Source organism: Canis lupus, chromosome 9 (genome assembly GCF_048164855.1).
Source record: "Canis lupus baileyi chromosome 9, mCanLup2.hap1, whole genome shotgun sequence".
In the NCBI taxonomy this organism is placed as follows: domain Eukaryota; kingdom Metazoa; phylum Chordata; class Mammalia; order Carnivora; family Canidae; genus Canis; species Canis lupus.
The window spans coordinates 44,819,438-44,846,374 of record NC_132846.1 but is presented as its reverse complement, the minus strand read 5'-3'; the positions used below and the strand labels follow the sequence as shown (position 1 = coordinate 44,846,374).

At 46.4% G+C, this 26,937-nt stretch overlaps 1 protein-coding gene and 1 long non-coding RNA gene across 3 annotated transcripts in view; one reads left to right on the top strand and one right to left on the bottom strand.

Annotated features, from left to right (window-relative positions):
• SUSD6 (sushi domain containing 6) overlaps positions 1 to 1,767 on the bottom strand; it is a 97,809-nt gene extending 96,042 nt beyond the window's left edge. Inside the window, exon 1 of the mRNA XM_072839074.1 lies at positions 1,563 to 1,767. The gene's annotated coding sequence lies outside the window, so the exon portion shown is untranslated. The remainder of the gene's footprint in view (positions 1 to 1,562) is intronic.
• On the top strand, positions 966 to 26,466 carry LOC140640171 (uncharacterized). 2 transcript variants are annotated; one of them, XR_012036836.1, is made up of 3 exons: positions 966 to 1,243; positions 25,619 to 25,717; positions 26,108 to 26,466. It is a non-coding gene; the product is annotated as an uncharacterized lncRNA (long non-coding RNA). The 2 variants fall into 2 exon arrangements; XR_012036837.1 differs by lacking the exons at positions 25,619 to 25,717; positions 26,108 to 26,466 and adding an exon at positions 8,259 to 10,233.
• Positions 26,467 to 26,937: the final 471 nt, after the last annotated feature.

Here is a 26,937-nt window from a genome sequence, read left to right as displayed (position 1 = left end):
GGGGGGGGGAGGATAACAATATCTACCACAAAAGTCTGTTATTAAATGAGACCAAGAAAGTAAAGTTCTTGGCACAAAACATGGTACACAGTCCTCCAGAACTGTTCCTATCATTTGCTATTACTGTTGCTTTAGTAAACACCTCCTTTACTGAGGGGGAGGCAGACCTACTCCTGCCCCTGCACCCAACCGAACTGTGAAAATTTTCATTTCTGGTTGAATATGCATCTAGCTAAAAAAAAAAAAAGCAAAGCCGGGCAGCCCCGGTGGCGCAGCGGTTTAGCGCCGCCTGCAGCCTGGGGTGTGATCCTGGAGACCTGGAATCGAGTCCCGAGTCGGGCTCCCAGTATGGAGCCTGCTTCTCCCTCTGCCTGTGTCTCTGCCTCTCTGTGTGTGTGTCTCTATGAATAAATAAACAAAATCTTAAAAAAAAAAAAAATGCAAAGCCCAGAATATTGAGAACTCAATGCCAAGAACATGTCTATACTAGCCTCCACTAGATGGTGACAATTTGGGTGTGGAATTCCCAAAACAGAAAAGGTGTGTGCATCCTTCATACATACATTTTAAACCAGAGGAACGAAAAGATCAAGAAAATGTGTTAGCCCCCCCCCCCCCCCGCAAAGGATGCAAAGACACCCCTTCCTATCTCTGCAGATCTAGGAAGGGCGCAAACGCCCGCAGCTAAGTGAAGCAGGTAGTTTCACTGCACCTCGGTACAGAGCACACACAAACCCTGTTAGCAAGGGCAACAAAGCCCAGCGGGTCGCCTGCCCCCCGAGACCACATACAGCAGCGGGAGCTGCAGGATTAGGCCTCTTGGCCAAGGCATGGACCTCCACCTAACAGCCAAAGCCTTGATTTTGACGCCTTTTCCGTCTTGGGCCCCCCGTCCCCCACCCCCACCCCCACCCCATGCTAATCTCGTTACAGGTAACTTTCCACTTCAGCAGCCCGCAGCCACACTATGCGGGAGGGTCACACCTACACTATTCTTTGGAGTCCCTAAAAACCAGGAGTAGAAAAAAAAAAAAAAGAGCTAAACAGGAAGTGGTTTCGGGGAGTCTCAGCCCGGATAATAAAGTTGTTTTTTTTTTTTTTTAGGGTTAAAGAGCAGACGAGGCGCGCGGGGAGGGCTCCAGCAAGCTCCGACGCTCCCACACACGGACTCCCAGATTTCCTCGGAAAATCCACCGCCGCCCCGCAGGGCCCGCCGCCGGGGTCGGCCGGGAGGAAATAAGAGGTAGAGAGGGGGCCTCCGTGCAGCTTCTCTCCGGCGAGCCGCGGCCGGGAGCGCGACCCTGCACACGGCGGGCGAGGCCGGGCGGCCCCCCGCCCCCCCCCCCCCCCCGCGGCCCGCCGCCCCCAGCTCCCGGCCGCAGCCCGGCCGCCGCCGCTCCTCCCGCGGCCTCCGCACAGCCGCGCCGGCCGCCCTCCCGGCCCCGCGCGCCACCGGCGCGGTGACAGCGGGGAGCCTCCGGGCGGCCGGCCGGCCCCGCGCCCCTGACAGGCGGCCGGGCGCTCGGGTGACACAATGCCGGCCCGGTGCGCTGACAACTCACCCGGGGACGGCGCGGCGACCTCCGCGAGGGGGCTCCAAGCGTCCGCGCGCCGGGGTCCGCTCCGCCGCCTGCGCGCGCCCGCAGCCCTCTCGGCTCTCGGCGAGGCCCTGCGTGCCCTTGTCTGGCTGGCGCGGGCCGGAGCTGCGGGAGGAGGCGGCTCAGGAGAATGGAACGCGGCGGCGGCGGCGGCGGCTCCCGCGTCACTGGCCCAGCTGTACCGCGCGGGCGGGGGAGGACCGCGGAGGGGGAGGGGAAGGGGCGGGCGGGGGGCGGGGCCAGGCGCGCACGCAACAAGCGCCGGCGTCGCGCCGCGGGGACCGCCCCCTGGGAGGCCCCGCCGGCCGACGGCTGCCAGCACGCACGCGCCGCAGACCCGGCCGCACGCCCCGCGGGAGGCGAGCCCGGAGCGCGGCCGGCGGGGGGGGCGGGGGGACTCCTTAAAGGGACAGTCACGCCTACCGCGCTTGACCCGCTCGCGGGCGGTGGGTGGCACCGCCTCGGCCTGCGCCGCGTTTGCAGTGCGCTCTCCAGCTCTTTCACTAGTAGTATTTTGTGTATTTTCTCTTCCTTTGGATGTTATTTAGGTTATAGGATTACTATTATTTGCAGATAATTGGTTTGCTCTCCGTTTCGCGGGGCGCTTTCATGCACGTTGCCTTATTAGCTCTTGAGTCGACCTAGGGCCGACGCGGGTCATCATCCCCCTCTTCAGGGGTCCTTCCCAAAAGGTGTAGCGTTGATTACCAAGCTCGAAATTGCCCCGAGAGAGTGGGTGCGTGTAAAAATGCAGACTCGGGATCCCGCCTCCAGCCCTTCTGATTCAGGAAACCCGGGATGGGACTCAGGGATCTATTTTAAGAAGCATTCCGAAGTGATTTCTCAGCACCGAGATCTGTGTTGCGATCTCAGCACACCAAGGATCTGAAGGTTGCGAAAACTAGTTAAGAGCAAGGACTGGCAGAGTCGGGGCTAGGACCACGCCATACTCCTAACTTGATTTCCCATCCTGAGCCTTACCTCTTTGGGCTGTTTTCCAGCATACACTATGCGAACAGTTTGTGCACTGTATTGCTACATCGTTTGTTGGTGATCTCACTGCAGCCCCGGGAGGGAAGTCCTCCGTTTGTGTGTTTACAGGGCTTGTGGCCCGTTTATGGCAGTGATGGTGACTTTTTACCTTTGTGCCCCTGGACCTTGTACAGTGCCTGTTCAGAGGTGCTCAATAAATGTTGCCAGAGGGCAGCCCGGGTGGCTCAGCGGTTTAGCACCGCCTTCAGCCAGGGGTGTGATCCTGGAGACCCAGGACTGAGTCCCACATTGGGCTCCCTGCATGGAGCCTGCTTCTCCCTCTGCCTCTCTCTCTCTCTCTCTCTCTTTCTGTCTCTCATGAATAAATAAAATCTTTTTAAAAATTAAAAAAATAAATGTTGCCAGAGCTCCTACTTGGGAAACAGTGCAGGAGTTTGTGGTTGGACCCACAGACTTCAGCCTCCTGCAGCTTAGGTCAGGCAGGCCCCTCCTCCCAGATAGATACACTTTGGACAGGATACTCCCCCTCAGGGCCTCTCACCTAACCTAGTTCTAGTAGGTTCTCTGGGAAAATGCTGTGAATTAACAGGGCGTGTCCTTGAGGTAGCTCAAGCCAGACCAGCAGAATGTCCCTCCCCACCCCATGCACAGGCACCCATCCCCAAGAGACTCCTACCCCTCTGGGCCCCACAAAACCTGTGGCTGTAGCTACCTTTTCCATTTGTCTGTCCTTGCTCTGCCTTCTTTCTTCCTTGCCTTCCTGCTGGGCATCCCTTCCTTCCTGCTCATTTCAGCTCCCTACTGGGGCTGCAGCTGCCCAGACCACCAGGGGGTTGAAAAGCAAGTATTGGGTCTGCCTGGATCTGCTACAGAGCTCAGAAACCCTGTGTGGGCTGCAGGAACACCCCAGGCATGCCCAAGGCCCAGGAAGGAGACAAGGAAAGGGTGGGGGAAGAATCAGAGAAGACAAGTGGAGAGAAGAAAAGGTGGGCAGATTGCGTACAAAGGGAACTTGGCTGTAATGAAATAAGGCTGAGCATCAGAGCTCCTGGCTTTGTACTGCAGTCAGTCTGACCACTAACCACCTCAGTGACCTCATGCAAGACCCACAGCCTCTCACACAGTAAAATGGCTTCTGAAACTCTTTGCAGATCTGTAACTCACTTCCTAAAATTCCTCCCCTGCCCCACCCCCCACCCCCTGCCCAGTGTCCACAGAATCAAATCAAACTCCCAAGCAAGGGCTGTGTCCAGTGCTCCATGGCCTGTCCCAAGTCCTCTCCATCCTTCCAACACCTCACATACTACCTGCGTACCTGTAACATGCCACATACTTTCACATCTCAGAGTTTGTGCCCATATTTCCCTGTGCTGGAACGTCCTCCCCACTTACCCTTTGCAGACTTTCCAGAGCTCTCCTTCCTTTCTGTGGCATTTTGGATAAACCTCAGTTTAGCTTGTATTTCCACCTGCTTTATATTGCAGGATCAGGGGTGAGTCTTTTCTCCCTTTGTAAATGCTGGCTCCCCAGCCTCTCCTCTCCCATTTCCCTGCTGCCTGAGATTCCACTGGTCTCCTATAGAACTGAGCAAAAGGCTGTTTACATTCATTCTGCTATGGTTCTTGTCTGCAACACTAGGTTGTTATTACCTGGCCTAGGTTAAACATTTTTATATCATTGAAAATATAATTCTTAAAATGAGGGTTACGAATAATTTGGACTTTGAGATTTTAATGTGGGAAGAACCATTTTTTAAATTAAAAAATTGTTTTAAATTTTTGTTTTTTTTAAATTTGACAGCTTTATTGAGACCTAGTGCACATACCATACAATTCACAATTTAAACATATAATTATATATTTAAAGTATATAGTTCAATGGGTTTTAGTGTATTTACAGAGTTGTGCAACCATTACCACAATCAACATTTTCATGATCCCAAAAAGAAACTCTATACCCATTAGCAGTCACTCCTCCACCCCTGCCCACAACCAATAAGCTACTTTCTTTCTCCATAGATTTGCCCATTCCAGACATTTTGTATAAATAGAATCATATGATAACATGGTCTTCAGAATTAATTTTTTGTATCTTACACCTATCATAATGGCTTTGAAGGCCAGGGCTAATTTTTTATTTTCATTTATTTATCTAGACCCTACCTGTTCTAAAAGGACTTATATTGGCTCTTAGAGCTGGTGGTATTCCTGGGTCCTTCCAGATTTCCAATACAAATCTTAATACTCTAAGCCTAGGTATTGAAGATGGCTTGGAGTTGGACCAAGGTTCGTGCTGAGTAGTCAATCATCACAGTTTGTCTGGGGCTGAGGGAGTCCCTGGGACTTGGGACCTCTGGTGCTAAAACTAGGAGAGTCCTGGCAAACAGACAAGTTGGTCACTCCTGTGATATGAGTCAGAGGGCATGGTTTTCTTTCTCCCTATTCTAGGAATCTAACTAGTAGCTTCCACTTCACCACTGAAAGGGCAGGAAGTAAAGGAGAGAAAAGGTTGGGAATTCGTACTTGGTATCTGTGTTACTATTGTTATGTTTAACAGCAGGAATGACAGCTACTATTTATTGAACACCTACTGTGTGCTTGGTACTTGGCAGAGACAACTTTATACATGTAGCCACGAATTTTGACAACTATCCTCCAAATTAAGTATCATTATCACCATTTTACACATGAGGAAAGTCTCACAGAGATTTTTTTTTTAAGATTTTATTTATTTATTCATTATAGACATAGAGAGACAGAGACACAGACAGAGAGAGAAGCAGGCTCCATGCAGGGAGCCTGACATGGGACTCCATCCCGGGTCTCCAGGATCGCGCCCTGGACCAAAGACAGGCGCCAAACCACTGAGCCACCCAGGGATCCCCTCACAGAGATTCTGTAATATCAAAAACTAAATGGGACCCCTGAGTGGCGCAGTTGGTTGAGCATCCAACTCTTGGTTTGCACTCAGGTCTTGATCTTGGGGTTGTGAGATAGAGCCTCGCTTTGGGCTCCACACTCAGTGTGAAGTCTGCTTGAGTTCCCTCTCCCTCTGCCCAACTCCCTCTGAAATAAATAAATCTTAAAACAACAACAACAACAAAAAACCCCTACAAAGTATGTATGTTGTAAAACAAGAATTCATTCTTGTTTTTGTTCCAAAAGTTATACTTTTCCAAATACATCATATGGCCCTTCCTACCCCCAATAAAAATAACAAATGATGACACAAATTGCTATTATATATTTCTTGATCTTTTTGAAAGTGCTTTCTTGCATACCAGCTCATGTTATCTGCACAACATCCCCATAAAATGAGACATTATTAAACCCCTGTTTTGACCTATAATGAAATTGAGACACTGAAGCAGGTTACCAGCTTATCTGACCATGGGTTTCTTGTTTTTTGTTTGTTTGTTTGTTTGTTTGTTTCTAAAGATTTTATTTATTTATTCATGAGAGACACAAGAGAGAGGCAGAGACATGGGCAGAGGGAGAAGTAGGTTCCCTACAGGGAGCCTGATGCAGGACTCAATCTCAGGACCCTGGGATCACCATCTGAGCTGAAGGCAGAGGCTCAACCACTGATCCACCCAGGTGCCCCAGGGTTTCTTGTTTTGATTCAAGATTCCTTGGGCAGCCTTCAAAGCCCTGTGACAGTAAATAAGTAAACCCACCCGACCCCAGATGTATTCAAGCCATCTTCACTACAGAAAGAGTTCAAGATGGGTGGGCCAGGCAGGGTTGAACCAGCAGGATTGAGGGGCAGTTACCACCCTAGGGAGGAAGATGCTGAACTCAGGTGGCTGGTCATCTGAATATGCAGGCCCACGCCATTCATCGGATATTCAGGAGCCTATGACTTCTGACACGTCAGGAACCTGTGAGAGCCAGGCTCGGTGACCCAGGCCCTGTTGGCCACTAGTCAGGGGGCTTTGCAGAGGTCAGAGGCCAAAGCAGGGCTACTTAGACTATGATTCCCTGCCCTGGATAAAGGGACACTTACCTGATTCAGCGTGTACCTAATGCTGCCCACTTAGTAAGTACGTCTAAGAGTATAAGAGAGTGACAGTGACCCGTCCTGCTTTTCCGAAACACTGACAAGTCTTTGATATTTTTATCTCTGACACAGACCAGGTAAACTGGATCAAAGTGTTGGCCCCGTTTTACACTCAGGCAAAAGCCAAGGTAGCAAAGAGCGTCCACTCCCTCTGTCTTCAGAGGATAACTGTCCAGATCCCACCTCAACAGGTTCCAGTCACTCTGTTTCCCTGTTCTACTTTCTGCCCTTTGCCCCAGGGCTGGGCAGTGGCTGATGGTGTCAACTAGCTGGGAAGAAGGAAGGCACTGGGGGCAGCTCAAGGCCTGAGCCTTTGCAGACACAAACTCCACCCACATGGCTTCTGGTCATTTGACACTGCATTCCTTTGATGACTTTCTTCCGCGAGGCTTCCCTGGCAGTTCATTTTCAGGTGACTTAATGGTGGATTGGTTCTGCTAGCTCTGAGCTGCAGGGGGATGGAGAAATGGAGGGATCCCCTCCATCAGAGTGTCTGAAGAGGCAGAGGCTGGGCTGGGAAGTTCTGGCGGTCACTGGCAGCCAATTCACATCAGAATGTGAATGGCACTATGCTAATGGCTTTACATACATGATTTCATGTCATCCTTGCAGTAAACCTGTAAAGTAGGTATTAATACTATTATCTCCATTTTACAGATTAGGAACCTGAGGTGCAGACAGGTAAAGATAAGGTCAAGGCCATAGTTACTAAGTATCAAAGGCCTGCCTACCTCTTAGGAAGTACAATCACAATTTGCACTGCAAAAGACAAATGTGATTTTTAAAGGGGTACCACTGTGGGTTACCTGCAGTGCTGGAACCTGCTCATACTATCCTTAAGAACCAACTATAAAATTGCCAGGGTTTTTGTGAGCTGGCTGTTAAACATGGGCTTTATTCAAAATTAAATTATATATGTAAAATTAAATAAATTGGGGAGCCTGGGTGGCTCAGCGGTTTAGTGTCGCCTGCAGCCCAGGGCCTGATCCTGGAGACCTGGGATCAAGTCCCACGTCAGGCTCCCTGCATGGAGCCTGCTTCTCCCTCTGCCTGTGTCTCTGCCTCATGAATAAATAAGTAAAATCTTTAAAAAATTAATTATATTTTAAGTAATAAATACTCAAAACTTACCACTTCCCAATTATTTTACTGTATTTATCTTCATCCAATAATGTTTCCAAATTTATTTACAACTATTATATATGTATGATGGGAATGCTGTATATTATGCTACTTAGCATCTCTTCCCAACTCCACGTTCAATAACACCTCATCGGTAGCTTGAAATCAGACATAGTTAAGAGTTTTTTTACATCACACAAATTAGCAACTGCTACAAATCAGACCCCACTCCTAGAACAAGTTGTTAAACATTTACCAGCACCTGTATCTGCAGAAACCACCGTGTGGGAATACAGAATCCAACGTAGGTGGTCCAGGGCTAGTACACACTCACTGGCAAAGCCAGTAGGGAGGGGGAGGGGAGGGAGCATGTGGGGTACCTCAAGGAGACAGCCAGACCCCAGTGTGTCATTCCATCTGCCTCCACTGACATGCACTATGAACATTTCTTTTTTCTTTCTTTCTTTTTTAAATTTCCCCTGGTAGAGCTGGACCTCCAGTTACCAAGGGAGAAGAAGGGGCAGGAATCTGAAAAGAAGCCCATCTGGAAGAAGGGGACGCCAATCCCAAGTCCTTTGTGAATGCCTGACCTCTAGTGATGGGAGTGAGAATGCAGGCTTCTGCTTTTTGTAACCTCATGACAAGATTCTCTTCCTCCACAAAGCAAAACATCCCCCCCACTCCACCCAGAGCTCCCTACCACCGGGTACAGGACAATCTGTGTAGAATAAATGGAATATGGACAGAAGCACCTGCTTCAAACAAGAGGGTTTCAATTACTCCCTCAGAACCTATGCCTCCTTTGGATAGCAGTGTTATATAGCACCCCCTTACTCCCAGGAAATGAAAATCACGGATAACATAATCTGCCTACACATATAACTGTAAAAACTAGATGCATACACATGTGCACCAAAAGACATCAACACGAATGTTCACAGCACCTTATGCACAACAGCAAAAAGCTAGAAACAACTCCAAAGTCCACTTACAGTAGAACGGATAAATACATGGTATTAAAGCTGTACAGTGGAATACCACGCAGCCGCAAGAAAGAACAAAGTTCCAATTCACACACGACATTGACGACATTGACGAATCTCACAAATATGATTCTGATTGAAAGAACCTAGACACAAAAAAGTATACACCATATGATTCTATTTATATAAAGTTCAAAGATGGGAAATTGTTCAGGAAGGCAGCAGGAGGGGACTCCCAGGCACATGGATTGCCTGAGGATCTTGTTAAGATACAGATTCCAATTTATGGGTCTGGGATGAGAACCCGAGAGCCTACATTTCAAACAACCCACCAGGGCTGCTTACTCTGTTGGTCTAGAACCATACCTGGAGATTCCAGTTTATGCTTTCTCAGCGGTGGCATTATTTATATTTTGGACCAGATAATTCCTTGTCATGGAGGACTGTCCTGTACATTGTAGGATATTGGGCAGGATCCCTAACCTCTACCCACTGGATGAGAGGAGTAGCCCCCTAACCATGACAACAGCAACAAAAATGCCTCCAGATATTGCATGTGTCTCCTGGGAGAATTGACCTCAGTTGAGATCCACTGCTCTAGAATCTACAAGAACTCTTAAAATGTAACAGTTTATATGTTTATGGGGTTAACTGGAATATAGAGAAGCTTCAAGTGCTGAGGCAGAGCAGACCATGTAATTTGTGAGGCCCAGTGCAAAATAAAAATATGGGTGCTCTTGAACAAAGAGCATGGAAAAAGTGCTGCCAAAAGCACTAAACCACAAAGCTTTTGCCTTTAGAAATACTTTATCACTTTTAAACTAATAGTGATAACAGTGATATATTACATATAACAACATAAACTCGCAAATCATAAAACATTATTTGGGGTGTTATTATGCTGTAAATAATAATACTTTATTAATGTTTGATCTAGAATAATCCTAAGAATTTTCTGGCTTGCTTTTCTGTAAAATCATTTATTAGGTCATCAAAATGTATAATTTTAGAAACTTTATTTTCAATCACTGTAGTTGAGAATGATGTTAGTTGCTCTTGGCAAACGCAAGATCGCAAATAATTTTCAATAATTTTTAATTCTGAGAAAGAATCTTCTGCTTATGTAACCATTACTGAAGCTGTTAAGAGTATTTTATGGGTTGTGACAACACTGGATGGCATTTCTGATATATTATCTCAAAATATAAAATTCAGTGCATTTAGAGCTGACAATTCTTAGGGAACATTTTTTCTAAGCAGATTTAATTCTTGATACAAATCAGTTTCATGCAGGTCTGAATTTGATCTTAAATGTAAGTTTGCACAATGGCCTCATAATGTTCCCGCTAACATTTCCTGTAACTTGTGGAGGTCATACAAGAAACCGAAAGTGGCTTTGTCTGTTGTGTATAATTTAAATCACCTACTTAGGCGCCCTTTCATTGTCTCTTCAATTACAAGGAAAGATTAATTTTGAACTTGTCTTGCTTGTTAATAACTGGTTTAGCTGAAGCTTCATGCAAATATAGGGTTCTCCAGTTAATGGGACGACCTTTAAATCTTATTTCTCTTTCTAGGTCTGTGAATCTTTGCTCTGCAATTTTGCAGCAATTTTCAAAATTGTAAATTCTAAACTCCTTGACGAATTCTAACAACTTGCTGATAGGCTCTATTGCAATGTCTATGTATGTGCTCTAATTTTGTAATAATTTACTGACAAAGTTGACTGGCTGGATGCCAGCAACCCTTGTCCAGGAGCTCAGATCCTGGAGTTAATATTAGTATCTATGCTGCAAGGATGGGCTACAGGGATGCAAACGGGCCACCCACCCGGGTCCTTGCCCTCTGGTAGAGCTCCTTCTTCCTCCTGCAGTTATTACTGCTGCTGCTGTCACTGCCACCAGTCTGGGCACAGGGCTGGCCTGGCCACCTCAGGGCCCAATGGTGTTCCAGACTGTCCCAGGACAGTATTTGCATGTGCAGGGCCATGAGGCCCACTGTCTGCCCTGCTATGTGTTGTCACCAGATACCTTACCTCATGCATGCTCCATTGAACCACTGGATTTGACTTACAAAACACTTACCTATTTTGAAGATAAAATTATTAAGAATTTTAAGATTGAGACAGAAGAAAAGCATTAAATCAAGTCAGGGTCCTTCTGAGCACAGGTTGTTGTTCAATCACACAGTGGTACCCCCAAGAAGCTGGCCCTGCATGGGGTAGTGACAGGCAGTGCAAGAGATGGGGCTTAGTGAGAACAATTTACCAGGAGAATCCCTGGGCCTCTCAGAGGCAGCAGAAAGGCAAATGGAAAGGGGAGCTGAGCTAGAAGATTCTGAGGGCAATTGTGGTGTGGCACTGAGTTTAGAATCAACATAGGCCTCCCTCGGCATGGCTCCAGTTCCATGGGGGCAGGCTGTTGTGCACCCTGGTGGGGACAGGGGTGCCTGGAGAGAGCAGATCCCAGGGGACTGCTGGTGCCCACAGTTTCTTAGGGAGTCTACCCTCCGACTTCAGGGCCCCCTCCTATCACTGCTAAGTGTACTCCCTGCACTCTCTCTCTTTGCTGCTCCCGCTCCAATGTTTTTCCTCCTCTCCCTTCTCTGCCCCCTTTGCAAATTTGTCTGGGGCAGGCCCAGATCTTCCTCGGTGGTAAGAAATACTTCCAGAGAAAGATTAATTTCAGAGCAGCTAGAAAGATGAAAGCTTCTCCCAAAAACTAAGAACAAATGGGAAAAAAAAACACGACAAAAAGGAGACTGGCCTCAAAATGCAGATACCTTTTGAAGGCTTCAGTGAAATCCAAGCCTCCAGCCTCTCAACAGCTTGCAGGGAATGTCGCCCAACTTCTGAAGTAACCGCCCAAGAACAAGCCCTGGTCTTGAGCTGAGATGAGCAATGACAGCAGAGAATTTGCTTCACTGATGGAACATCCTGGCCCCAGACACGCATTGTCAGGGATGACTCCGGGGCTGTGACTGTGGCTTCTGATAAATTACATGTGTGCACAAGTTCCTGGGAAAAGAGTGGATTCACATTCAGGACAACCCTGTGAGGCAGGGATTATTAGCCAGCTTTAGTGATGGGAAACAGGGGCTCAGAAGTCAGGGCACTAGCTCAGAGCCCCCCAGCTGATAGGCGTCAGAGCCAGGATTCAAACCCGGGTCTGCCCGACTGCAAATCCAGCATTCCTTTCCAACACTGTGGGAGGACGTGTCTCTGCTCCGATGCTGCCCTTCAGCAAAATCAGTAAAGGGCAGCTTTCACCATGTATTTTCTCCCTTTTTTTTTTTAAGATTTTATTTATTTATTTATTTATTTGAGAGAGAGGGAGAGAGAGCATGAGTTGGGGACGGGGGAGCAGAGGCAGGAGAAGCAGGCTCCTCGTTGAGCAGGAAGCCACATGTGAGGCTCGATCTCAGGACCCCAGGATCATGATTTGAGCCTAAGGCACATGCTTAACCAACTGAGCCACCCAGGCGCCCCAGGGGTCTTTTTCAAACCCCCTGATTTGCTCTCTTCTTTGCCCTGACTCAGCGACCCAGTGCTACACTCTGGCAGTGGTGGTATGACAGGCACGGGAACTTGCCCATGGCAAGACCTGTCCTCCAGCTGGCACACCTCTCTGGTCCCTCAAGACACCTAATCCGAAAGGGGGTGAGCTGCTGGGCTGTCTCAGCTGCTGGGCTTTGTGTACAAAAGCGTGGTTTTTGGATTTGGTGCCTAGGTTAGTTCTATCGTTTTGGGTTTTTTCCCCAAAGCCCGACTCCTTTGCAAATTTCAGGCATTAAGTTGTTCCCATGTTTAAAATGGGGCAGCTGAGCACAGAGCTGGGGGAGGGAAGACTATCCATTGAGTGTCGAGTGGGCGAGGTGTCAGGGAAATGTTCACAGGAACACTTGTTCTGTGCCCTTTTCTTTCCATCTAAAATGACTCACTGCAATTTCAGTCTCTCGGGCACCCAGCGGGCTCCCCAGGGGCCCCTGACAGCTGACCCTCGCTCGGCCTCTCCATCAGTGCAGTGTGTCCAGGTCTTTGTTCGAGAGTTCTGCGGGCTATCCAAAGCCCAGTCCAAGCCTGCTGGCCGCCCAGCTCTCTGAATGCTGGCGAGCCACAGGCAACATCTGCTCCAGAGGCTTAATCCAGCATTTGGAAGGGCTCCCTTCCGAAATCTCTGGCCTGGCACCACTCCCAGCCCCAGTCAGCAAAGAGCTGCAGCATTTATGTGGCTTTTCCAGTAATGGCTTTGTATGGTCTAGGGAGCAGCTTTGATGTCCCGCGGAGCCAGGAAGGGCTGAGGATGGAGGGAGGCGGAGGCGGAGGCAGAGAGCTGAGGAGACGGGAAGGCCTGCATCCACTCGCTCAGGCTCCAGACCTTCCACCCAGCACCTGAAGGCTCCAGGAGACCACAGATGTGACTTAACATATTTCAAATTCAACTTTGATACCAGTCCTCAGGCAGAAATACTTGTCAGTTCTAGCAGAATGTTGTGGAATTTGGAGTTAAGGGGGGTGTCTGTGAATGCACCTTTTCATCTAGTTACAGGGCATTTAGATATTTTGTGGCCATATTAACAAAGACACTCTTTCTGCAGTACTGCTGTCTGGGTTCCCCAGCTTCTCAGATGATTTCTATTGTGTTGCTCTATAATATGCCCTGAAAGAAGACAAGGCTTTTGTGACAAGTGATGACATAGATGCTCAAAAAACAATTAGTATTTTGATGGAAGTCATAGCACTTTGCAAAGTCACATAATTAATGATCCAATGAATCCCAAGGCCCAAAAAACAATTTAATTCAGGGACCTAAGATCCCTACAGCCTCTCTGGCCCCTGAGCCCTGCTACGGGTCCTCCTGGGCACCCTGTCCCCCAACCCCAGCCCCCTGCCCTTTCCCAGCTAGACCCACTGTAGTCTTTCTAGAAGCACTGAGTGTTCACTTTGTGAAACCATCCTAGGATCTCTCAGGTTTCTCTCCCTGCCTACCCCAAACACACTGTCTTCTAGCCTGCCTCAGGCTCTGCCCTCTGACCCTAGCCCTTCTACACGTATCCAGTCCACCCCAGAGCCCCTCAGAGCCAAGGTTCTCAGCAACCCCGCACCCTGTCCCATCCCAACCTTAATAGGGACTGGCTCTCTCCAGACATGTTGGGTTCAGGAATAAGATTAAGTGAAAGCCCATCACCACTGACTGTTTTCCATACACCCTCTAGGGTATAAAGCCCCTCCTAGGCTCTTATACCCACACTCCAGAGGCCTTACCACTTTCTCCCTGAAACTGGCATCATTGGTTGGAAAACTGAGCACCAACGAGATTCCTGAGTGCTTCTTTCCAATGATAGGGACTCAGGCTCTAAAGGAAGCTGAGGGATTGCCAGCTCACTCCTTTCTTTTGCGGGTGTCCTTAACATCATCAGAACATCTTCATGAGCACCACATCAATTTTTGTGAACACTATGGACTTTTATGACACTTAGAGTCTTCAGGCATTTTGCTGGGCCGTCACTTCAGTTAGTATTACCTTTAACAGAGATCTAACTACTGTGGCTTAAACACACTTACCATAGCTGCCATAGCTCCAGCCATCACATTCACATTCAGGTAGTAGGAAGAAGAACCAGGAGAAAAGGAGGTGCTTTCTTGGAAGCCCCACTCAACCACTCACATCTTTGGCCACTCCTATTCGCAAAGAAAGCTGGGAAATAGAATATTTTAGCTAGGCACACTTTTATTTTTTTTATTTTTTATTTTTTAAAATAATTTATTTATTTATTTATTTATTTATTTATTTATTTATTTATTCATGATAGACAGAGAGAGAGAGAGAAGCAGGCTCCATGCTATGTTGGGAACCCGACGTGGGACTCGATCGCGGGACTCTAGGATTGAGCCCTGGGCCAAAGGCTAAACCACTGAGCCACCCAGGTATCCCTAGGCACACTTTTAATCCCAATAAAGCCAATCAATTCTATATTAAGCAAGATGGTAAGAATGAATATTGGATAAGCAATTAGCAATCTTTGCCCTACTGCTTTTTAATATTTTATCTTTCTTCTCACCCTTGGGTTAGATATGTTTTGGAAGTCTGAATTCCTTGGATTTTATAAAGGTGAAATGGAGACTATCCTGCAAATTATATAACATCCCTACTGGTGTCTGGTTACAAGCACTAGGCAGTGCACATTCACCTTTCTGTGCTGAAATATTTAAAACTATTTTTAACCTCATGTTAGTTCAGGTCAAGAGTATATAACTTACGGTTTCTTTACAATTAAGCTTATCCATCATGAATTTACAGTGCATTTATAAAACTTCACTTTCAATAAAACTTCCCTGAAGCAGACCCCTAAGCAGGCACTCTTGTGTTCTTTCAACATGGACCTGGGCATCATGTCATAGGAAGCTGAGTTGCCACAGGCCTCTCTTCCCCCATGCACTCCCTTTGGAATTAGAAAACCCATATTCTAGTTTTGGCTTCACCACTTAGAGCTGTGTGAGTTCAAGTGAGTTACTTGGCTTCTCCAAGGAAGAAGAGCCTTGCTTTCTTCCCAAATAAAATATACACAGTTAGAATTTCCTATTCATAACTGAAATCCCAGAAGTCTTAAACACTGAGTTTTTCCCCTAAGTTTGGCATAAAAACTGGTTAAGTTATATACTCCAAACAGTCCAGATGACTAGAGTACTAATTTCTTTCTTATATAATCCAAAGAGCCTACTCTTTACCATTATTTATATAATACGTCTTTTTTTTTGATAATACATCTTTTTAAAAAAGATTATTTATTTATGAGAGACACACAGAGAGAGGCAGAGACACAGGTCGAGGGAGAAGCAGGCTCTTCGTGGGGAGCCCGACGCGGGACTCAACCCGGGGACTCTGGGATCACACCTTGAGCCAAAGGCAAACACTCAACCACTGAGCCACCCCGGCATCCCAAGATGATATATCTTTGTATTACATGTACATGGTGCAAAATTCAAAATGTATCAAAGTGAAAAATAAAATTTGTCTCCCATGAATTCTTCCCAGAGACAACAGTGGCTTTTTAATGTATCTTTCTGGAGATAGCACCACACTTAGAAATTACCAAGTGTTTTCAGTGGGTGCCTCTGGAAAATGGGATGAAAAGTGATTCCCTTTCTTTCTGTGTTCAATTTTTATACTGTTGTAGTTTTATGCCAATTATTTAATCCTCAGTTTTGTCTTTGGTAAAATATGTACTATTTTTATAGATTATCAAGGTATATATCTATATCCATATCTATATATATTGGTATACAATATTGTCTGTGTAGCCCATATGGATAATGCGCTTATCCCAGATTCCATCCCAGAGCAGGCACCCAGTTCCTTCCCCTCCTGGTCATAGGTCAGGCTGAAATATAGCTGGGCCCAGGCTCCAAACATCAGATATGTGCTGGCTGCTGACTGGATGGTTTCACCTGGATATCCACCCTTGCATGATGAGGAAGTAAGTAGGTGATGTGTCAGGACAGGCAGGCCTCAAAACCTTTCCAGAGTTCTTGTCCCCTCTCTGTCCTCTTCCCCCTACTCCTCTAGGCAAAGGACTCTGGAGTCTACTTCTCTGTGTCAGGACTAGAGGCCCAGGAGGCTTCCAGGCAGATCCAAGTCTTGCCTTTGTAGTATGAAGGCAGAAAAAAATCATGTCACCACTCTCCTCTAATCAACAGGGACAGGACTGGCTACGTAATTTGCAGGACCCAGTGCAAAATGAAAATATGAGGCCCCTTGCTTAAAAATTATTAAGAATTCCAAGATGAGGGGCACCTGGCTGACTTAGTCAGTGGAGCATGCAACTCTTGATCTTAGGGTTATAAGTTCAAGCCCCACGTTAGGTAGAGATTACTTAAAAATAAAATAAAATAAATAGAATTCCAAGATGAAAAGAGAAATACATTAAACCGAGGGCAGGGTTATACCAAATGTGGGGCTCCATGAGGCTGCACAGTTCTCATGCCCATGCAGCTGGCGCTGGACTGAGCCAAAATATGCTCTGTCCCCACAGGAAGGCCCTCTGTGGGCCACCCCTCTCCCTACCACTTTGGTGAGGCTTTCATAGTATTGCCTCCTCTTCATTCCACACGTGAGGGCATTTGCAAGAAGAATTTGACCTTGGAAGAATCTGGGGCTCAGATGGAGTCTGTATCCACCCAGCCAGCCAGCCAGCCATATGCGTGCACAGAACTAGCTCTTCCAGTGATCTCTGGGCTGTCTTGGAGGTCTAAAATGTGTGCCCAGCATAGTGTACAAAAGTATTTAACTGAGTGTCTTTAGGTAGAACATGCCCCTTCTCATGCAGCCATGGTCCTCTACTCTGGATTGCCAGAACCTGCTACAGAAGATACAATTATCTGGCTGATGTCCAAACATTTTAAAAATGGAGAGCCTCATGGGGTCCCTCAGTTGGTTAAACATTCAACTCCTTGCTCAGTGGGGAGTCCGCTTGAGATTCTCTCCCTCTGCCTTTGCTCCTCCCCTCCCTCTAAAATAAGTCAATAAATCTTAAAAAAAATAAAAAATAAAAAATAAACTGAGAGCTTCAGGTCATGATCGCTAGATCTAGCCCTGTGTCGGGCTCTGTACTGGACGTAGAGTCTGCTTGGGATTCTTTCTCCCTCTCCTGCTGCCCCTCTCTCTCTGCTCAGGCTCTTTCTCTCTCTCCCTCTCAAAAACAAAATAAAATGAAATAAAATAAAAACATAGAGTCTTATACCTCACAAGGTAACCCAGCTCATTTTCAGTTTGATCTTCTCTGGGAGGCATGGGGAGGGGGCAGGGAGAAGGGATTCCTCAGCAACTGGTTCCCCTCCCCAGAGACAACCACTGTTAATTAGTCTTTGAATATCTTTGCAGAGATAGCATGGCTTGAGCCAATCTGAGTTTTTATTTTTAAAGATTTTATTTATTTGAGAGAGAGAGAGCCAGAGAGTACAAGTTGGGGGAGAGGGGGTACAGCAGAAGGAATGGGAGCGGCAGGCTCTTGGCCAAGCAGCAAGCTTGTGTAAGGCTATTCAGACAATAGATGCTTACATAAGACATCTTCATATCACTGTCTTAGTTATGATATAGTGTTCCACAAAAGAAGGATAATATTCCCTTATCAAGCATTAGGCAGCAGGTGTATTACAGGCACTATTTCTAGTGTTTACAAATATTAGCTCATTTATACCTCGAACAACCCTATGTCATAGGGTAATAGAATCTTTGTTTTACAGATGAGGTGACAGGGTTAAGAAGTGGAATGGGTCAGACAGCTAATGTGGGACAGAGTCAGGATTTAAGGCCCGGCCAAGAACTCCAGAGCCCATCCTCTGACTGCTCTGCTTGCTCCACTGCTTCTCTGGACATTTATACACATCCATATGCTTCAACAAAACCATGCATATGCATAGTTTGACTTACTTACATTTTTTAAAGCCTAGAAAAAGGGGAACCCCAGGCGGTTCAGTGGTTTAGCACCTCCTTTGGCCCAGGGCCTGATCCCAGAGACCTGGGATCGAGTCCCATGATCCTGGAGACCTGGGATCAAGTCCCATGTCGGGCTACCTGCATGGAGTCTGCTTCTCCCTCTGCCTGTGTCTCTGCCTCTCTCTCTCTCTGTGTCTCTATGAATAAATAAATAAAATATTTTTTTTAAAAGCCTAGAAAAGGTATTAGAAGGAATTACATAAAATATTACCAGTGATGGCCTCTGGATAATGAGAATAAAGGGATTTCTTTTCCTTTTTCTTTATATATTTTTTTCTACATTGGGAATTATCTGCATATATTCATTTCATCAGTAGGGAAAAAAAGAAAGAAAAGGAAATCTGATTTCTTGTAACTCTTTCCAACTGATCTAGATTTTTCTGAAGGAAAAATCTCAACCTGGGATAGATGATCTTCTGACCCTGCTCACAACGCTGGTGTGGCCACATTATTGTCCCTCAGTGTCTCAAAGTACAGTCAGTGCCCAGAGTATGCTCAGATCTCAGGTGGGGTCTAACCTGCTGTGAGGGAAGGATCCATCTGCTCCTGCACCCTAGACCCTACTTTGATCAGAGTAACTCTAGATGACATTAGCCCTCCCAGATCACTGTACCTGCGGCCCCTGTCAGCCAGGCTGGTGTAGGCAAGTCCATCATGCCCTATGTTTAGGTCCAAGTACAGAACCTTTCATTTATCTCAATCAAGTTCTTGAAAATCAATCTAGAAGGACAGCTCCCTTAGAACCCATTAAAATCCAGTACTCTGTTTCCCAAAGGTACTAAACCTGCTCCTGCCTAAGGACCTTCCCTTGGATCCTCCCAACTGTGGCTCCTTTTGGCACTGATGTCAGTTTTTTAAGGATACTTTCCCTGACCATTCAGTCTAAATGGCTCTGCTATTCCACTTATTTTTTTATAGCACTTCTGTGAAATTACCTTTTTAATTTTTTTTTTTTAAGTAGGCTCCATGCCTAGTGCGGAGCCCAGTGTGGGGCTTGAACTCATGACCATGAGATCAAGACCTGAGCTGAGATGAAGAGTCAGACACTTAACCGCCTGAACCACCCAGGTGCCCCTGAAATTATCTTTTTAATTTTTTTTACTTCTTTATTCCCATTCTCCTCACAAGGATTTATCTCCACAAGAGTGGGATTTTGTCTTCCTTACCTTAAACACTGCCTAGCACATGGAAGGAGCTCAGTAAATTTCTGGTGAATGGGTGAGAGAATGAATGGAGTTTTTCCTCGTGAAGGGCTTCAGATGGTTTTCCAAGCCTGTCTCACCAATGCCAGCTATGTGGCCTTGGGCCTTTCACTTCCTCTCAATCTGTTTCTTCGTGTGTCAACTGTCAACTGGCTAATCCCCATATCTCAGGGGCACCGAGAGAGCGTTCACTAAAAAAGGAAAAGGTATGTGGTAAAGTGAGAAGTGCCTGGCATATAAATCCTAGCAACAATGATTTTTATTGTCTCTCTGCCCAGATTAGCACCATCTTTGATCACACTGTCTACATCCAACTTGTGCATAAAGCCCTCGAACGGCACAATATTTGGGGCAAAAGCATCACTAGAGGTGAGCCATATCGCTATAGTCTGACTAGGAACATGCTTCTCAGGGCACCTGGGTGGCTCAGTCGATTCAGTGTCTGCCTTTGGCACAGGTCATGATTTCAGGGTCCTGGGATCGAGAGCCCTACATTGGGCTTCCAGCTCAGTGGGAATTCTGTTTCTCCCTCTCCTTTTGCCCTTCTCCTCTGCTCGTGCCCTCTTTCTCAAATAAATAAATGAAATCTTAAAAGGAAAAAAAAAAAAAGGAACATGCCTCTCCATTCTCAACCACAAGGGATACCCAGGACCCAGTGTTGCCCTGATCTGTCAGGTTAGTCAAGAAAAGGAAATGAAAACAGACTGGCTCCATTCTTGGTGATCATTCGTTTCCTTTTGAGGTTCACAGACCATCTGTGGGCTGACCTCAGCCACTGCTGACGTCAAGTTCACTTTCTGCCCTGGGCTGGGCTGATCTGGGTCCAGGTGCCTGGCAACTGAACACCTGTGTGCCCTCATCAGATCTGGGCTGCCCTGGGCCCTGACCTCATGCTGTGCCAAGTCAGGAAGGACAGGCTCTGGGTGTTGCCAGGTTGCTCTTACGGGGAGAAGCTAAGGCCTGCAGTGACACAGAGAAGGAAGAGAGATTGCTCCGTGAGGCAGAAGGCTGTGCTCAGGAAAGAGCCTGCAGCCATGTGTGATCCTCCAAAACACTGGCCAGAAAGTGCCTAAGATTCTCACTATTTGGAATTTGTTCTTTAAAGACCATTCCTCTAAAAAAAAAATAAATAAAAAATAATTTAAAAAAAATAAAGACCATTCCTCTGTAAGCATCCTTGAGCAGAAGGCAAGGGCTCCATGAAGAAAAGACAGTTCTCAGTTTCCATCTTAGGATGACTTCCTTGATAAGAGGAAGACTCTAGACCAGGAGGCTTTGGGGGAGGCCCGAGGAGAGCTTTGAGAGAGAGAGCTCTGGGTGGGGTGCACCCCTGGGGCACTGCATGGGTGTACAGGGAGAGAAAATGACTCAGGGTAGGAGGATGGGAAGGTTCTGTTCTCCCCACATGCCTGGCCTGGTGAATTCCCATTGGTTCTTAACATCTGGGCTGCAATGTCACTTCCCCAAGGAAGCCCTCCCGTTCCCCAGACTACATTAGATTCCCTTGTCATTTGTTCGCAGAGACCACACTTTTTATTCATTGCTCTTATCCCTTGTTGCAGTGTGCACCTGCCTCTCCCTCCACCCCATCCACAGATACCGCAGGCTCTGTGAGCACATGGCCAAGTCTGTCTGTTCAGCACAGCCTGAGCCCCTAGTCCTGGGCCTGCACACAGGAGGCACTCAAGAGCATTGAGTGTCGGATGAATGACTACAGGAGGATGAAAAGCCAAACAGAACTGGAAGGGCACAGCGGAGGGCTCTGGCTCCCCCATTTCATGTTGCCCTTGGCCAGTCTGACCTCCCTTTGTCAGATACAGAGGGCTTGGCTATGCGGGGAGGCTGACGTTCCACCTCCCATGCCAGGCAGGGGAAGCCGGTGTTTCCCGAAGATCTATGTTGTCATTGTTCCAGCTACATAATGAATAACAGCCCTTCTTCCCCAAGGATGAAGTCATTTCCCTGGGATCAACAGAAAACCCACAGGAGAGGAAAGTAGCATTTATGGTATACCTACTATGTGCCAAGCAATTGGGTATGTTATCTGATTCTCACAACAGCTCTGCAAAGCAAGCATAATTTCCTTTTTTTCTTTACTTTATTTCTTTTCTTTCTTTCTTTCTTTTTTTTTTTTTTACAGATAATGCCACTGAGATGTTAACTAATTTATTATGTTTGTAAAAGAAGACAGAGCTGAAATTTGGTCACATGTTTATGTCATATAGGAGGGTATCAGAGCAAGCCACACTTAGTCCTGCGTGCTGCTGGCAATGCTCACAGCTGCCTCCCCGCTTGCCTCAAAGACCGAAGGCAAGATGGGAAGAGCCTCCCCAAAAAAGAAAAAGGGGGAAGCAGAATAGAGAAACGGGACCAAGTATACTTCTGCTTATTTCTCAAATCTTTATTAAGTATTTATAAATAGGCACAGGGGCTGGGGACAAATGCCAAAAAGTACAGATCCTCTCATAGAAGTCACTGTCTAGTGGGTGAACCAGAGAAGACAAATCAGAAATTACAGTTCAGCAGGACTGATGTTATTAGATCACTTATTCTATTTTTTAATATCTGAAGTTCTCTATTTAAAAATGTTTTTAAGGGATCCCTGGGTGGCGCAGCGGTTTAGCACCTGCCTTTGGCCCAGGGCGCGATCCTGGAGACCTGGGATCGAATCCCACATCGGGCTCCCAGTGCATGGAGCCTGCTTCTCCCTCTGCCTGTGTCTCTGCCTCTCTCTCTCTCTCTCTCTCTCTCTGACTATCATAAATAAATAAAAACTTAAAAAAGTAAAAAATAAAAATGTTTTTAAAAAATAGGTACTGTAGCTCCTACCAAACGCAAAATGCTCAGGGTGTGGTGAAAGCACAGCGGTGAGGCGCCCAACCCAGAATGAAGGTCTAATCAGGGAAGGCTTCCCTGAGGAAGGGACTTCTGGGCTGAGTTTTGTGAGGCAAGAGGGAGTTCATGTCACAAAGTAGCATGGAACAAGTATTGTAAATACTACACGTAGACCGGGAAGTGTAAAAGAGCATCACCCGCTCAGAGAAGTGTGGGTACAAGTCAGCTCCTACAACCCAAATGAGGAAGACGTGGTCTTCAAGTAGCCTTGTGAAACTGTCTTTCAAGGGCACTCAGCACATCCCTGGGTTTTAGGGATTTGGTTTGGTGTTTTCAGGCCTCACTTTAGAGGATTAGCGCCAGAGCTGGGAGATAAGCAGGGGAGCGGCGCCGTCTAGAGGTCAGAAGGTGAAGTGCGCATTAAGGTCCCTTCTCAGAACTTGCCTCGAGTAAACAAAACAATCCTGCCTTCTACCTGCTCTCTCAGAGCATGAGGGAAATCCTCTCATTTCCAAGAACAAGAGGTAAAATAAGTAGAGGGCAATGTTTCCAAATGGAGCAGAGGAACTGAAATCCAAGTCAGAGACATAATCTATAGACCAAGGAAATCAGCCAAAAGAAACCTTGGATGTGCTCATTGTTTCATCCAAATTTAGGAACAATAATAATGACCTGCTACTTATTCAGTGCTTACTCTGCACCAGATACATAGGTACACTCTGCTGCGTGCTGAACATATTTAATCTCGTTTAAGTCTCACCAACAGCCTTATTTTATATTAGGTATTTTATATTATGCCCAGTGTGAGGCTTGAGGTCAGGACCCTGAGATCAAGAGTCACATGCTTCACCACCTGAGGCAGCCAGGCACTTCTCAGCAACAACCTTATAAAGGAGACATTACTATACCCATTTTGCAGTGAATAAATGGTAGTTTGGAAACGTTGAGTTACTCTCCTTGAACACACAGATAAGCTGGGATTTGGACCCAGGTATGTGGACTCAAGCTCATGCTCTCAACCATTGGGTTAGACACCTGATGGATATGGCCATTAGACAGGTTCAAAGTGAAACACAAGAAACAAGCATTGGCGAGGCTGTGGAGATAACAGGAATCCTCTTACACTGTTGGTAGAAATGCAAATTGGTGCAGCCACTGTGGAAAGTACTATGGAGATTCCTCAAAAAGTTAAAAATAGAGCTACCCTACGATCTAGTAATCATATTACTAGGTATTCACCCAAAGAATACAAAACACTAATTCAAAGAGATACATGCACCCCTATGTTTATAGTAGCATTAACTGCAATAGCCAAGATAAGGAAGCAGTCCAAATGTACATCGATAGATGAATGGACACAGAAGAGGTGGTGCATATACACAATGGAATATTACTCAGCCATAAAAAGAATGAAATCTTACCATTTGCAACAACATGGGTGGAGGAGAGAGTATTGTGCTAAGTAAAATAAGTCAGATAACTCTGATGACTAATCAAAGTGGCTCAATGGCTCAAAATATTTTGGCAAGGCCACTTCCCTTGTATATACGGTGAGCAAAGTAGCACCAATTAGACCCCATTCCCTCTTGATGCATTTAGTAGGTGGACCTGCTATGGACCCGGCCTTAAGCAGTTGTGAATGGAAACAGACAGGGACCTGCCCTCCTGCAGCTTACAAGTCCCTACCACCCACACACCAAGTTGTAGCCAAGCTGGTAGTCTTTGGGTGATTCTTTTTCTACAGGTGATTTTTTCCTTTTTTTTTTTTTTTTTTTTTTTGGTTATTTTCTCATTTCCTACTGTGATAGACATATATATTACTTTAACAAAGTACAAAATAAACACTTTATCTTTAACATACATACCTTTTACCTGCTATTTTGTGTCCTAAACGTCTTCTTAAGGTTTTAGAAGACTAAATGTTTTCTTTAGTCTCAAGAATTGGGAATGGTGATATTTTATGCTGTGTAGGACTCTGGGTCTCATCAGGAGACAGAAACCACACAGTAATTTAAACAGAGGAAGCTGGTACAAGGAAGTATTGAGCTATAAAAGGAAAGTAAATACAGAGATATAAAGAGAACTCTCAAGGGTTCCCTAAAGCTGATTTAGAGTATTCAGGAAGGACAACTGGGGAGAGGATCACCCCCTTCCTCCTGACCCCCACCTTGTGACGGATTCAGGGCTCACTGGGAAAGGTGTGATTGCAGCTTGCAGCCCCCTGAGTGGTAGAGAAGTTTGCAGTGGAGCTGCTCCGCAGATGCCTCACAGCAGGAAATGATCGTCAAAGGTGGACTGAGGCTGGGGAGAGGGTGTGAGAGCACCAGTAGCAGGGCACAAGGCAAGGCTGAGCACATGTGGTGTCTGCCTCTGGAAGGCCCAGGAAGGTGCTTCCCAGGCCAGTGCCGGGCCTGCGAGTCACTGACTGCTCTGGGCACGCAGCTGGGGTAGGCTGCGGGCGGCAGCTGATCCCCGCACACCTGCACCATTCATCACCCAGCGGGAATGAGAAAAAGAAATCGCAGCACAAAGGAACCAGGAATAGAAGCACCTTTCTCCTGCAACGTCCCTCCAACTCCCTCTACTGGCAAACCTTAACGCTGGGCTTCCTGCCGGGTGGAAAATGCAGACAGTCCACTATGCCAGAGCAGGTGCCAAAGCGTCAATTTGAAGGTGCAAGGCAACAAATTGATACCTGGGCCCAAGCTAGCAATCAGTCATTAGAACAGGGGCTGGAAAATTTGTTCTGTAAAGAGCCCAATAGTAAATATTTTAGCTTTGTGAATCATGCAGTCTCTGTCAAAACTGCTCAATTCTGATATTGCTGCAGGACAGGTAGTACAGACAACATGTAAGCAAATAAATTTAGCTGTGTTCCAATAAAACTTTATTTACAAAAACAGCCAGTGAGTAGATTTGGCCCACAGATCATAGTTTACCAACTCTTGGTTTAGAGCTTTAGATGGAATAATCTCTGTTCTGTGAATAGGATTATTTTGAGAAGAAAGGGGATAACACAAACGCATAGAGCTGAGGTGGGTGGTGAGGGCTGAGAAAAATGAATTTAAATGGAGGTATAATGTCTACATTGTAGGAGGGTTGGGTTTTTTGTTTTGTTTTGGTCCAAATTGACTACTATGGACTGAATGTTTGTGTCTCCCCCAACTCAAATGTCGAAATCCTAACCCCCGATGTGATGGTGTTTGGAGATGGGGCCTTTGGGAGTAAGTAAGTCATGAGAGGATGGAGCCCTCAAGATAGGATTCGTGTCCTTAAAAGAAAAGACAGGACAGAACTTTCTCTCAATCTCATTTTGCTTTCTGCCGTGTAAGGACACAAGGAGCTGGCTATCTGCAAACCTGGAAGAAAGGCCCTCATCAAACACCAGACCTGCCAATACCGTGACTTTGGACTTCCCAGCCTCCAGAGCTGTGAGAAATGTTTGTTGTTTAAGCCACCCAGTGCATGGTAGTTTGTTATAGGTCCCAGACTGCCAGTGAGCTATTATATTTAAGGATTGAACAGGGTACTTAACAAACTAGCATCTCTAAAGGCCTATGCAAGGCAAAATTACAGTCCACATTGTGGCCTCCTCTTTTGAGGAAGGTGAGGCTCAGAAGAGCTAAGAAACTTGTCTCAAATCATACAGCCTGATTGAGCTGGCCTTTGAATGTGTAATCTGTATGACTCTTAAGCCCACCTTCCTCGCCACCATGCGTACTACCTCATCCACAAGGAGCAGGTGCATGTTCCCAAACGGGGCTCCTATCTTTACTGGGTGCCAAAATAACCTTGGATTTAACACCTTTGATCTTTGGCAGGCTAGGATGCCCAACCTGAAAGAAATCAGTACTTAACCTGTTTGAAACCCAACTCCTGAAATGTCCAAGACACTTAAAGTTGAGAGGTGAGAGATATCTGACTGTTCACTGGTACCTCCCACTGTTTGCCATTCAGTTCTGCTAAAGTGGCCCGTTAGAGATCAGTGTCCCATTTTGAGGGTCCCCTTTTCATGCCTTCTCTTCCTATGACCTTCCCAGTTGATGAATCATTCCTTAATCAAAGGTGGAACATTCGTTGGGCTTCCCATTAAAAGTTACAGATCCTAGATATGTTTCCTTCTTGATTTTGACCACACCTATAAGATGAGGTTTATCTAAATTAATGGTAACTATTTTGGGCAGCCTGGGTGGCTCGGCGGTTTAGTGCTGCCTCAGCCCAGAGCGTGATCGAGTCCCACGTCGGGCTCCCTGCATGGAACCTGCTTCTCCCTCTGCCTGTGTCTCTGCCTCTGTGTGTGTGTGTCTCATGAATAAATAAATAAAATCTTTTTTAAAAAATGGTAACTATTTTATCACCACTTATTGACAATATATTGGTCTAGGTACTGTGCATATATCTTTCCAGTTTTGACAACAATCCTGGAAGGTAGGTAGCTATTAGTGTTCCTACTCAATGACAGAGGTGGCACTCACATAGCAGACATTATTAATCTTTGAGGTAGGCAATGGAATGGGATTCTATGTAGAGGAGAAAACCAAGATTTGGAGAGCTCAGCTTGCCCACTCCTCTGCACCTAACTCCACATCTCTAGATACTTTACTCGTGGAAACACAAAGCATGGCATTCACTTTGGGATGAGACAGCCAGG